The following is a 13,509-nucleotide window of genomic DNA, read 5'->3' as shown; positions in this document are numbered from 1 at the left end:
AGTGTGCCACCAAGGTTAAAAATATCAGATTGGCAAGGGAAAGACAGTGTTTCCGAGTCTCAGGAACCACAGAACTGAAGGATGTGCCTCAGCAGCCCCATCGGTTCCGGTTCTAGCATTGCTGTCTTAGAGGGGAGACACAGACAGTTCCTCATATGTACTGGGCACCCTCTACTACAGAGCTCCTAGCCGGGTGCGGAAGGGAATATGCCAATAACCCACAGCAAAGATTATAATAACAACAGTTAGGAAGTGTCGACTGTGTGCCTGGCACTTCACAGACATTTGCTAGTCCTCAGCAAAAGTCATAAATTGTTTTTTGGTTTTTTTTTGGTATGTGCCCCTAGCGGGAACCGAACCCGGGACTCTCTGGTCCGCAGGCCATCGCTCCAACCACTGAGCCAAACTGGCCAGGGCAAAAGTAACAAATTGTTTACCCCCATTTTAGAGATGAAGGATGTAGCGATGCTATCATTATCCTAGAATACCCAAGACTGCTTATTACAAACTTCTGTAAGTTTGGGTTTTTTTTCCTGGTCAGGGGACCTGAGCTTTTATTTACTTATTTATTTTCTGGCCAAGGGAGCAGGCCAGGGCCACTCATAGAATAAGCTGGAAACATCTTCAACCAGTGATGGCTGGCGAGTCGCTGGAGAAACACCCCAGTTTTTTCACCTCTCGGCTGGGATGAGCTCTGAGATGTATTCTACACGAATGATTCAAACTTGGCTGCATATGAGATCACTTGGGGAATATAAATTTTTTTTGCTACCCAGGCCATATCCCAGACCAATTAAATCTGAATCTCTGTGGGTGGGACTCAGGCCTATGTATTTTTTAAAGCTCTTAGGTGACGGCAGTGTTCAGTCAAGTTGTGAAACTACAGGCTGCATTGTCACGCAGTTTCCCAGCAGGACTGAACTCTGGTTACCCGGTGTGGTAACTTGCTTGATAATGCACCCTATTTGGGGTTCCTTCCTTTCTCTGTCTCACTTGCCTATTTGCTTTCTGGAGCTTCTGGGATCACCTCCCAGGACACTTTCGCTATTGAATCCTGGTTTTAGGGTCAGCTTCTGTGGGAACCAAAGGAAACTAGGGTCTGAAAAGGTTAAGCATCTTGCCAAAAGCCTCCCAGCCAGGATGCGGCAGAGCCAACATGTGAAGTCCTGTTCTCCATAGACGTTGTGATGTGATGGAAGAGACAGGTATTCAGAAAACTACAATGTAAGACCGAGAGAAATGAAAGATCAAATAGATCTTCAAACAAATGCTAGAGGAACATTAAAAAAACAAAACAAACCAAAACAACCCAGCCCTGCCATGAAATGTGACCGGGAGTCAGGAAAGGCCACAGGAGTTGGAATTGTTGATGCTAGGCAAATGAAAGGGATTTTCCTAGTGGGGATGTGGGACAAGGTCATTGCCAGTGTTGGCCAAGCAGGCCCAGAGGCCCAGAGACAGAGTCCAGGGTAGATTTAGATGAGTGCGTGGTCATCCGGGATGTGATGTGAGCTAGGGCATGGGTGGTCTAGGCTGAGGCAGTCCCTGGAGATCAGGAAGCTCCTTATCTCTAGTCCCCAGGGTCCTTCCTTAACCTCCCACATTGGATCTCCTTATAAGGCATGGTTGGGCAAAAGTCTTCTCTCTGTAATCCTTTTTTTTATCCTCACCCGAGGACATTTTTGCATTCATCTTCAGACAGAGAAGGAGGGAGAGAGGGAGGAAGAGAGAGAGAGAAACATCGATGTGAGAGAGACACATCGAGTGGCTGCCACTCACACACCCCAACCAAGGTCGGGGACAAACTGCAACCGAGGTACATGCCCTTAGCAGAAATTGAACCAGGACTCTGGTCCGCGGGCTGACACTCTAACCTCTGAGCCAGCCAAACCAGCTAGGCATCTCTCTGTAATCTTTTACCTAGACTGTGAGGGTGAGAAGCCAACCCAAAGTCATATCCCAGGACATGGGTAGAAAGGGGAGAAAGAGGTCCACTGATGTTAAGTCCTGATGCTTAATGAAGGAGAGTCATCCCACAAGGACCAAGTGTCAGGAGTTGATCCTCCATCACCGCCCACCTCCCTTGATGCTCACAGCATTAGCTTCTCTTGGTCCAAAGGGCTGTCTGGTCCTGCACCGAGGCTTTGTCTCTGCTGTTCCCCCTGCCACGAGAACTCTTTATTCAGATCTCAGAATCCAGCTCAAACATCACTTTCTCGGAGAGGCCCTCCTGGGTTACCTTCCTTCTCCTCTTCTCCCTCCCCACAAGTCTCTCTCACAGCACCTTCTTTTCATCTTAGTTCGATTTCTGTTTCCTTCCTTTTCCTGTCAGTCTCCCCTTCCAGGCTGTATGAGAGCAGGTAGGACCATCTCTGCCGTGTGTGTGTGTGTCCTCAGCTCCTAGAATAGTGAAGGTCTGAAAGGTGCAGGTCCAGAGGGTCATGCAGCAGGGCCTGGTGACAGGAGCAGGTCTGGATGAAGTCTGGGGGTGGGAGGAAGGGCAAGCTGTCTTTGCTCTTTCCCACTGTGTATGTGATGATGAGCTGTGCTCAAGCAGCCAGGCTGGCCTAAATGAGCAGTTCCTAGCAGTGACCAATCAATACTGATAGAGGAGCTAAATCAGGTTAAGACCCAGCTCCCTCGGGTTGGTGTCATGCCATAAATGGCTTCCCAGCAGCCCAAGGTCAAGGGTGCAACTTTTTCCCACTCCCATCCCCCACTACTAACAAGGGGCCCCTCCCTGCTGCCCAGGAAGCCTACCCAGCTGCATGCGTGCATGCTCTGGGCTGTCGCTCTTCTGTCCTGCCTCCCTCTCATCCCACACAGTAGAATGCCCTTTCCTTCTGCATTTTATTTCTGTGCCCAAGGTCTGAGGTGGTCACGCACACACTGACATTTAAAGACTCAGCTGAGAAATCAATCAGCGTGGTCTGTCCTTCAGCGCCTCAGGAACCTGTGTGGCTGCGCCAGGCCTCATCTGGCTCACACCCCATTGATTTGTAATGGTATCTGTGGGCTGGCGAAATTATGTGTAGAACCTGCTTTGAGAAAAATGGGAGGCAGTGGAGTGGAGTGGTCAGGAGTCTCAGGAGCCAGACTGCCCAGACTGGAATCTCAGCCTCTGTCATTTGCTGGCAGTGTGACCGAGGCCACTTGCTCAAGCTCTCCGAGTCTCAGTAAAGGGAGCTGACCGGAGTCTCTGCACTTCAGGCCTGCGGTGATGATGGAATGAGTTAATAAATGTAAAGCAGGAGAATGACATCTGCTACACAGTGCTGTATAAATGTTAGTTATTGTTATTATCTTTGGACTGGGCATAAAGACAGTACTCACTTCCTAAGACTGTTACGAGGATGTAATGAAATAACTCAAGTAGAATCCACTTAGTGTGTTGTAAACACTCATTAAATATTAGTTCTGCCCACAGCTTAAGGAGACACAGCCTGTTGAATATAAACCATGTATAAGGATCTTCTGAATTAATGATCATTGGTAGGAGTAAAAGAGAGCTTGCCTTATGAATTCACATACTACCTACCTTTTGACAGGAAGTGGCCATCAAGCGGAGCAAGGTAAGCCTGCTATGAGTCTGACTGGGACTCAGGCAGGGGGGAACTGCTTTGTACCAAGGAGCTTGTCCAGTCTGCCATGAGATGGAAAGCCATCTGGGCCAGGGGGGTCACGGGTCCTCATGTGACTCCCCAAGCCTGCTTAGTGAGCTGTGGGAGGTAGCAAACCTCCTCCAAGTAGATCTGGGCTCCCAGTTGCAGAGACAATGTCCTTTTTATATCTACCCAGTGCCTGGGCCAGGACCTGATCATATGCCTGTTTGGATTGAGGGCAAAGGGGAGAGGGGCCAGGAAGGAGAGGATTAAGAATTACCCAGGTCCCATAAAAATGACTGGAAACAGCCCTCAGGACTGGCGTGTGACAGAAGAAAGTACCTGCAAACTGCTGTGTCTGCAGGAGGGAGTGGGGGAGCCAGCCATTACTGGGCTGTGGGCTGGGAGTTTTACACACATTCACTATGCGTGGAGACCTCTGGGAGAATGGAGCAGACGTGGTGTCTGGGTCGCAAGGCTTATAAACGGAGGAGCTGGGCTTTGGACCTAGGTTTGTGGGTTCCAGAGCCTGTTTTCCTGACTGATGGTGCTGGTCAGTACCCTGAGGGAGCACAGACAAAAGAGAAATCTTCCAAGGTTTACCTGGCATTCTGCAAAGGGAGGGTTCATTGTGTTGGGGTGACACCAACATTCAAGTGACCAGAGAGGAGAGTTCTGTTGTGGGTCAAGGTGAGGGTGGCTGTGGTTTTGTGGACACCTCCAGATGCTCTGTGCCCTTGACTCTCATTCTGTGTTCGTCTTCAGATTAAATTTAGTTCCTAGGAATCTTGTTAGCAGGAAGAGATGTCCCAGATATAGACGTACTTGTTCCTGTTCCTGGCAAGGCCCACTTCCCATCATGACTGACAGGTTTTGGACAGTGTGGGGCAGAGGAAAGCAGATAGATTTTAGAGTCACATTGGCTCCACTCATTAGTCTGCAAGTTTCTTAACCTCTCTGAGCTTCACTTTCCTTCCTTATCTGTAAAATGGGGTTTCATAAAATTTACCCTGAGGGAGCCCTTGTAACAAAATGCCTAATCCAGTACCTGGCTCACTGTAGGAGCTCATGAGTGGTAGATATGTACATATATTTTAAAAAATTTCTTTTCCTTTATTGAGTTTAGAGAGAGAGGAAGGGAGAGGAAGAGAGATAGAAACATCGATGAGAGAGGACATCTATTGGCCACCTCCTGCATGCCCCCCACTGGGGATCGGGCCCACAACCTGGGCATGTGCCCTGATCAGGAATCGAACCGGCGACCTCTTGGTGCATGGGTCGACGCTCAACCACTGAGCCACACCGGCCGGACAAATGGTAGATATTTTTGAAAAACGTTAAAATTCTGGTTTATCAATCTTTTGTGAGTGGGTCTTGCAGCCATTGGGTAGCAATAAAGTCAAGGTGAGAATCCCATTGGGTTCTAGAAATCTAGATTCTAAGATGCTGACCCTTGGGAATGCCCTGAGAGCAGCGTGGGCGCTGGACCCTTGGGGGGCAGGAGGTTCTGAGGCAGATGGTGAGCACAGAGGAGTGTATGAGGAGGAGAAATGAAGGCCAGGGAGCTTAGGAGTCCCCAGCTCTGAGAAGATCCCAGGAGGCCAACGGAGCCGAAGGCGGAGGCCTCGGTGCTCAGGAATGGCAGGAAGCTGGGGCTGGGCCCAGCATCATCTCACCAACCATCTGCACATTCACAGCCTCTGGGGAGCTTTGTAAAAACAGATCCTAGGACCATTCGAGAAAATTCTCATTGAGTAGATCCGGGTTGAGGCCCATGAAATTGTGTTTTTGTTTTTTTAATCCTCACCCAAGGACATTTTTCCATTTTTGTTCAAGGAGAGAGAGAGAGAGAGAGAGAGAGAGAGAGAGAGAAACATCTACATGAAAGGGACACAATGAGTGGCTGCCTCCCACACGACCCCAACCAGAGCCGGGGACAAATCGCAACCCAGGTCTGTGTCCTTGACCAGAACTGAACCTGTGACTCATTGGTCCGTGGGCCTACGCTCTAACCATTGAGAAAAACCGGCCAGGACGTGTTTTTAAAACATTCTTCACTGCAGAACAATATAAATAAGCTTAAAATACTCTGAAAGAAGACACAAAAACTTTTAGTAATTGCTCATGAGAAGAACTGAAAGTATGGTGCGTAAAGGAGACCCAGTTTTCATTTATACCCACCTGTGGGATTAGAACTTTCTTTATCATGTGTATGTATTAAAATAATTACATTCATTAATATAATTTAAACAATAATTTATTGAGGTAAAATTTGCATAGCATAAAATGACCCATTTTAAAGTGAACAATTCAGTGGCATTTAGTACGTTTAGAATGATGTGCAACCAGCAACTCTATCTAGTTTTAAAACATTTCCATTATGCCAAAATAAAACCCCCTACCCATTAAGCAGTTTCTTCCCATTACTTCCTCCTGCCAGCCCATGGCAACCACCAGTCTTTATTCTATTTCTATAGATGTGCCTTTTCTGGATGTGTAGTTTTATTTTATATGATTGCATAAAAATGGAATCAGACAATATATCTTTTGTATCTGGCTTCTTTCACTTGGCATAATGTTTTTGAGGTTCCTCCATGTGGGGCATGTATCTATCCTTATTATGGCTGAATAATATTCCATGTGTGAATATACCACAATTTCTTTATCCACTCATCTGTTGATGGACATTTGGCTATTGTGAATAGTGTTGCTATGAACATGCGTGTACATATAACTGTTGGAGTATCTGTTTTCAATTCTTTTGAATTATCCTATGGTAATTCTATGTTTCACTTTTTTTTTTATCCTCACCCAAGGACATTTTTCCATTTTTTGTTCAGATAGAGTGGGAGGGAGAGAGAGGAAGAGAGAGAGAAAGAGAGAAAAACATCGACGTGAAAGGGACACATCAAGTGGCTGCCACCGCATGACCAACCAGGGCCGGGGACAAACTGCAACCGAGGTACGTGCCCTTAGCGGGAACTGAACCCGGGTCTCTCTGGACCGCAGGCCGACGCTCTAACCGCTGAGCCAAACTGGCCAGGACCTATGTTTCACTTTTTGAGGACCCAGCAAACTGTTTTCCACAGCAGCTGAAACTTTTACGTTCCAAGTAATGCAATTTGAAAAGTTCCAAGAATTATAGGTACAAAAGAAGGAAAAACTATTTTCTTAAACTACTGTTTTCTAGTTTAAATTGGAAATTTTAAATTGTTTACCTGAAATCTAAGCAGGCTTTTTGGTGCCCAGCCTGATTGGACCCTCTGTTCCAGGCTAGCCCAGAGAGTGGGGCCTAGCTCCCCACCTTCCTCCTGCCCACCTCTCAGTTGCCATCCACACACACAGTCACTTGTAACTTACTGTTACTGACTTTGAATGGAAGTTTTCAATTGTCCCGTTCCTTCTCTTTTCTTTGAAAGGCTGTCCATGGAATAGGAATTACAACCTTAGCTGCTATTATCTGTGTTGTTTGACTAACTGCCATGTTGCTGGCTGCACTACCCCGGGAATTAGTTCCCTAAGTGTGGAGGGTAAATGATGAAAAGCTGGACTTGAAGCTGGGTTCCCTAGTGGCCTAGGTTATTTAGAATTCCTTTTCTCTTCCTCCTCTTTCCTCCCCTTTCCCCTCTCTGTCTCCTTTCCTTCTGCACTTACTTCCACAATGTTCCACATGCCAGGCACCCAACATAGACACTAAGGATGTCATAGTGAATATGATGGACAGGTGCTAACTCTTTCCCATCGCTCTTTCATTGAGTCCTGTGGCCCCCGGGCATCGTCTCAAACCTATTCAATTTCTTCTCAAATGCTCTCTTTCACATAATGAACAAATGTAGCAGATCGAAGAGCTGTGATGTCGAAGATGAATTAAATTCTGGCTTTGGGTCCATTCATCCTTTGATAGAGCCCCAAAAGCTCATGGTTCAAAGATGTGATTAATACATCTGATCATACCGTTCTCCTGCTCTAAAACTCTGGTGGTCCAGGGCCTGCAGACATTTCTGAGACATGAGAGCTGATAAAGATCCAAGTCTGGTTCCCCACGTGAGCTGAGCCACACGGAAAGTTTGGGGAGAGCAATTTAAGAAGTGCTTTTCTGTGCATAATGTGAAGTTCATGGATGGAGTGGCATCAGCTGGGCATCAGGCCTCAGAGGCATTTCTTCAAACTGAGAAGCAGGATGAAGTCTTCAAGGCGGAAAGATCACCTCTCCCAGGAAAATGCCCTCAAGACGTGTGCACACCAGTTCATTTGTGTACAGCGCCCATCCTGTGCACTCAGATAAGTTTGTGTTTATATTATGCAAGTAAACAAGTACTGAGAGCTAGTAATGTTTATTTTAGTGTAAGCATTTATAAATGAAGGGGTCACTTAAATGTTTAAGTTAGATTTTACTGCTGTAATTTATAGGAGATACATGCTTCAAAGGTCTAGTGTAATTCTGAGCAAGGCAGAAGAGTATTAAGTTGATCTGACCTCTCTGCTCCTCCAACCTTCAAACCTCCCAAGTACCTACATTTTATTTATTTTATTATTATTTTATTCCTCACCCGAGGATACTTTTCCCCATTTTTATCTTCAGGTAGAGTGGGAGGGAGGGAGAGACAGAGAGAGAGAAGAGAGAGAAACATGGAAGTGAGAGAGACACATCGATTGGTTGTGTCCCACAAGACCTGACCAGGGCCAGGGACTAACGGCAACGGAGGTGTGTGTCCTTGACCGGAATCAAACCCGAGACTCTTTGGTCTGTGGGCTGACACTCTATTGCTGAGCCAAACCGGCCAGGGCCCACATTTCAAAGTGAGGGGGTGTACACAGTGAACAAGGATACTCTACTACTGTCCTTGTATTCCTCCTCTTGTGGACTAAAGAGGTCAGGATTTGGAATCTGGAGACCCAAATTCTGGGCTCTATGCCATCCAACTGAGGGACCTTATACAAATCACTTTAACTTCTTGGGCCCCTTTCACCTCAGCTGTTTAAAACAAGGAGAAGAAGAAGAATGATAATAATACTGCCTTCCCTATGAAAAAATGTAACATTGCAAGGTTGTGGGTAGACCCAAGTGAGATAAATGTGTGCTTGGCTAACCATATGGCTTTCATAACTGCCTGTCTCACTCTGCTGCAGAGGCTGGGGGTTGAGATGAACCAGGGCCTCTGAAGGGAGGTGTATTTGTTTAATGTGGCTGCCATAACAAATTACTGCGAACTGGAGTGTGGGGGGCGTGTTAAAACAACAAAAAGTATTGTTTCATAGGTCTGGAGGCCAGAAGTTTAAAATCAAGGTGTTGGCAGGGCTGGACTTTCTGGGTGTCCTGAAGGCGAATCCTTTCCAGGCCTCTCTTCCAGTGTCTGTGGCTCTGGCCGTCCTTGGTGTTCCTTGGCTTATAGCTATTAACTCCAATCTCTGCCTCTGTCGTCACATGGCTTTCCCCGTGTCTCTGTCTCAGATTTCCTTCTCCCTTCTCATTGGATTCAGAGCCCACCCGAAATCTAGCATGATCTTGTCTTAAGATTATCACCCTAATCCCATCTGCAAAGGCTCTATTTCTCAGTAAAGTCACATTCACAGGTGCCAGAGCTTAGGGCTTGGACATACCTTTTTGTGGGGACACCATTCACACACTACAGGAGGCAAGGTTTAAATCCTTTTCAGCCCTGGCCGGTTTGGCTCAGCGGTTAGAGCGTCGGCCTGCTGTCCGGAGAGACCCGGGTTCGGTTCCCGCTAAGGGCACGTACCTCGGTTGCAGTTTGTCCCCGGCCCTGGTCGGTTGTGTGGGTGGCAGCCACTCGATGTGTTCCTTTCACATCGATGTTTCTCTCTCTCTCTGTTCCTCTCTCTCCTTCCCACTCTACCTGAACAAAAAATGGAAAGGTGTCCTCTGGTGAGGATAAAATCAATCAATCAATCAATCAATCAATCAATCAATCAATCAATCCTTTTCAAAAGAGGAGGCTAAAACTAATGACAAGGGTGAGGATCTGGATCAGACCGGTCAGGGTGGGACGTAAAGATGAAGATCGGTGGGGGGAGGGGCTGCCTTTTATGGGGTATCTGTGAGGCGTGTGGGCAAGATTCACACCCCCAGAAAGCTAAACGGAACCAGACTCCTTTGTCTCATGGTAGGATCCAGAATTTGGTACCTACTGGTACTAGCTGTTCTACCGGAGGCACTGACAGGAGCATGGCCTCTGGAGTCAGTCTGCCGGGGTGCGAATCCAGACTGTATGACCTGGGGCAAATTAATTAAGGCCCAACTTAGGTCAAGTTCCCTCAAAGCAGAGCCAGGGACAGGATTCCAATGTACTTGATTTGTTGAGAGAATGCTGTTGGGAGAAATGGGATGAAGGAAACAGGTGAGGATTGGCAGACAGATGTAAATAAGGATGCAGTCCCAGCTAGAGTCTAGCTTTTGTCTGACCCTGTAGGGAACTCTAGAGAATGAATTGCACCATAGAGTTGGTCCCACCTTGTGGTGGTTCCACCATGTAAGTTATGCATTGGGTGGGGGCTGCCAGGGTGCAGGGAGACTCAGTGTGTAACTCCCATTAAACCAAGAGTAATTCTCTGGAGAGGGGGCAGTTGTGAGTCATTAGCAGCTAGCACAGCATTTGGGGGATGGGCGTGCTACTCAGGAAAGGGGGCTAACAGAATCTACTACACTTAACTTTGTCTGGTTTGGTCTCCTCATCTACAAAATGGAGCTGATCATGGTAACTACTAATGGGATTGCTATGAGGTTTAAATGAAGCCTGCCACAGAGACATGTTCAGTGCGTCTTAGCTATGATTAGTTACTCTTTATTGCTGGGTAACAAATTGCCCCACATTTAGCAGCTTAAAACAATAAATATTTATTAGATAACTCAGTTTCTAAGGGGGGGGGGGGAATCAGGAGCGACTTAGCTGGATTATTCTGGGTCAGGGTCTCTCATGAAGTTGCAGTCAAATGTCAGCTGGGGCTGCAGCCATCTGAAGGCTTGACTGTGGCTGGAGGGTCTACTTCCAAGGTGGCTTCCTCACATGGCTGTTGGGAGGACAGCTCTTCGACTCGTGGACATCTTCAGAGGCTGCTTGAGTTTCCTTCTCAAGACATGGCAGCTGGCTTCCCCCAGAGCGAACAATCCAAAAGAGAGAACAAAGGGGAAGCTGTAGCGCCCTGCGTGACCTAATCTTGGAAGTCACACACCACCACTTCTGCTATGTTCTTTTTGTTAGAAGTGAGTCACTAAGTCAAACCCATACTCAAGGAGAGGGGAATTAAGTTCCACCTTTTGAAGGGAGGAGTAGTAAATAATTTATAGAATTTTAAATTCACCATGATTAGCTATTAATTTCTATAGCAAGCTTGGAAACTATTATGTTGCTTTCTAAGGGAAACTTGTGTTTGACAATTGAACACACAGGTGGGCAATGAGTGAATCTCAAGTGATGGCTCATTCAGGCGTTTGGGTAAAGTAGCTGTCTTTGAAGGGGAGAGATTTCCAGGGCCCATAAGTAACATCATGCCTTCAATTTGCATGCCAGGAGGTTGCCCTTACCCCAGGAAATTCCACTTATCTTGGTCTACCAGTGGAGCCCAAGAACCTGCATTTAGAAGCTCAGCAGGTGCCTGTGAGGTGCAGCCAGGTTTGAGAACCTCTGTTGTAGACAATTATTTTACTTTCTAGAAACACACGTAGCTCCTGGTTCTGCTTGCTCCGTCTTCCAGCTTCCTGGCTTCACACACCAATCCATTTCCCTGCAGGCTGCATTTCTGGTTGGACCTTGTTTTTCTAGATGACTTTCAGTTTTGCCTACTTTTTAATTTTTTTCCCCCTTTATTGATTTCAGAAGGAGAGGAAAGGAGAGAGGGAGAGAGACAGAAACATTGATGAGCGAGAACATCGACTGGCTGCTTCTTGCATGCCTCCCACTGGGGATCGGGCCCACAACCTGGGCATGTGTCCTGACCGGGAATCGAACCGGTGACCTCTTGGTGGTCAACACTCAACCCCTGAGTCACCCTGGCCCAACAGTTTACTTTCTTGCCACCAGCTCCAAGGAACTGGGCTAGCTTCTGTCCCCTCTCTCCACATACTGTACTCACAACTTCCATTCTTTGTTACTGGACCTATTGGCCAGCTCTTTACCATCAGACCAAAAAGGAGGGTGGGAACAGTTATTCAGATACTTCAGACACCCATTCAAGCAAAAATGATGATTTTTCCCCCTCCTGAATGATTCAGATAATTATTTTAATTCTCAGCTTCACTTTGTCTCTGGAGCCCTGGCCTCTTCGTTCTCTTACCCTAGTTAAAATTTGGTCCCAGTGATAAATATTTCTGATCTCATTGTTTCCTTCACTCATGTTCCACAGGGGGGCATTTTCAGGGAAGAGGACCTATAGGTAAATGAGAATTAACTTCAATCCTGGGCAATATTAGAATCAAAATAGCCCTGGCCGGTTTGGCTCAGCGGTTAGAGCGTCGGCCTGCAGTCCGGGGAGAGAATCAAAATAGAGCTGTCACGTCAGACCTGCTATCTACATTTCACTTCCTGGAAGGGTCCCAGTCTACTTCATCTGTCCCAACCCCTGACACAGGCAGCAGCAAGGAGCAAATTACCATTTATTAAACTCTAATTACGTTTTCAATACCCTTCTCTGTGTATGTGTGCAGCACACACGCCTGTACTCCACTGCCATTAAATTAGCAATAAGTCTTGTTAGCATAACATCCATATTTATAGACAAGGCTGAGTGCGGCTGTAGTGACATGGTGCAAAGTTGAATGCCCTTAATAGAAGGTTAGGGACATGTCCTCATCCTGGAGCGATTCAGGCACAGCAGATGTAGGGGATTTGAGGGGCCCTAACAAAGACTTGGGCTGTTTTGAGACAGCTTCAAGCCTTTCATTGGAATCTATAAAAGTTCAAGCAGAGACATCTCATTTTGGGAGAAAAGCCCATGCTTCTTTATTTGGGTGTCACAGAGACCCCGGAGGCTGACAGAAATGACAGTGTCCTATTTTGTGGCTTGCAGAACAACCATTCAGAAAGTGCCCTGCCAATCCTCTTTGAGCTGGCTGGGTTTGTACTGCTTCTCCAGACCCAGGAGGTCAGGCTGGGCATCTGCCTGAGCAAAAAAAACCCAAAAAAACAATTACTCATAAGATTCTTTCATCACTGCCTCCTGTGCTAGGTAACCCTCAAGTGCTCATCAGGACTGTGATATGCAACAGGCCAAGTCCTCTATCTTATCAGTAGGGGAAGGTTAGCTGTATACCTAGTTAGCCAGGGTTTATGGACAGAACAGAGCTGGCGGATCTGGCTCAACAAACCCAGGTCGGTACAATTACAAAGTCCATGCCCTTTTCAATAATACTGAGCATCTCACCCTAGAAATCCAAAGCGGACTCTATTTCCTGTTTCCCACATCAAAATGTTGCCCTGACTTCTGAAAAGCATTCAGATTCCCGTCTTTCAACCAAATGTTTCCCAAAGAGGCACAAGTGACCTGCCACTCCACAGGGTCCCACTTCTCCTGCATGGGTCCCAATTCCACGGCACTTGCCAGGTGGTTCGTCCCACCCGAGGAGGCAGCGTGTTCCACAGGCTGCCTCTCCACCCTTCCCACCTTGGTGAAGTTCAGTAGCCTCTGGGATAGTTCCCTGACAAGACCCAGGCCTTACCGGGTCTCCCACTTCTTCTCACCTTAACTCATTAGATTTAGAATCTGGGAGCTAGAAGGACCATACGGAAGAACCTGACCCAACACTTTCATTTTGCAGACAGGTCCACGGCACTGAGGCAGGAGCAGGGAGTTGCTCAGAGTAATCCATCCCCCCCCCCCCCCCTTTGCAGACACCTGGCTTCCCTTCACCTATTGTTCAGCCAGGGCTGGCAGCTCCCCGCAGTGTAATCAC

The sequence above is a fragment of the Molossus molossus genome, unplaced genomic scaffold (genome assembly GCF_014108415.1).
Source record: "Molossus molossus isolate mMolMol1 unplaced genomic scaffold, mMolMol1.p scaffold_m16_p_19, whole genome shotgun sequence".
NCBI classification, from domain to species: domain Eukaryota; kingdom Metazoa; phylum Chordata; class Mammalia; order Chiroptera; family Molossidae; genus Molossus; species Molossus molossus.
This window is presented reverse-complemented; position numbering follows the sequence as displayed.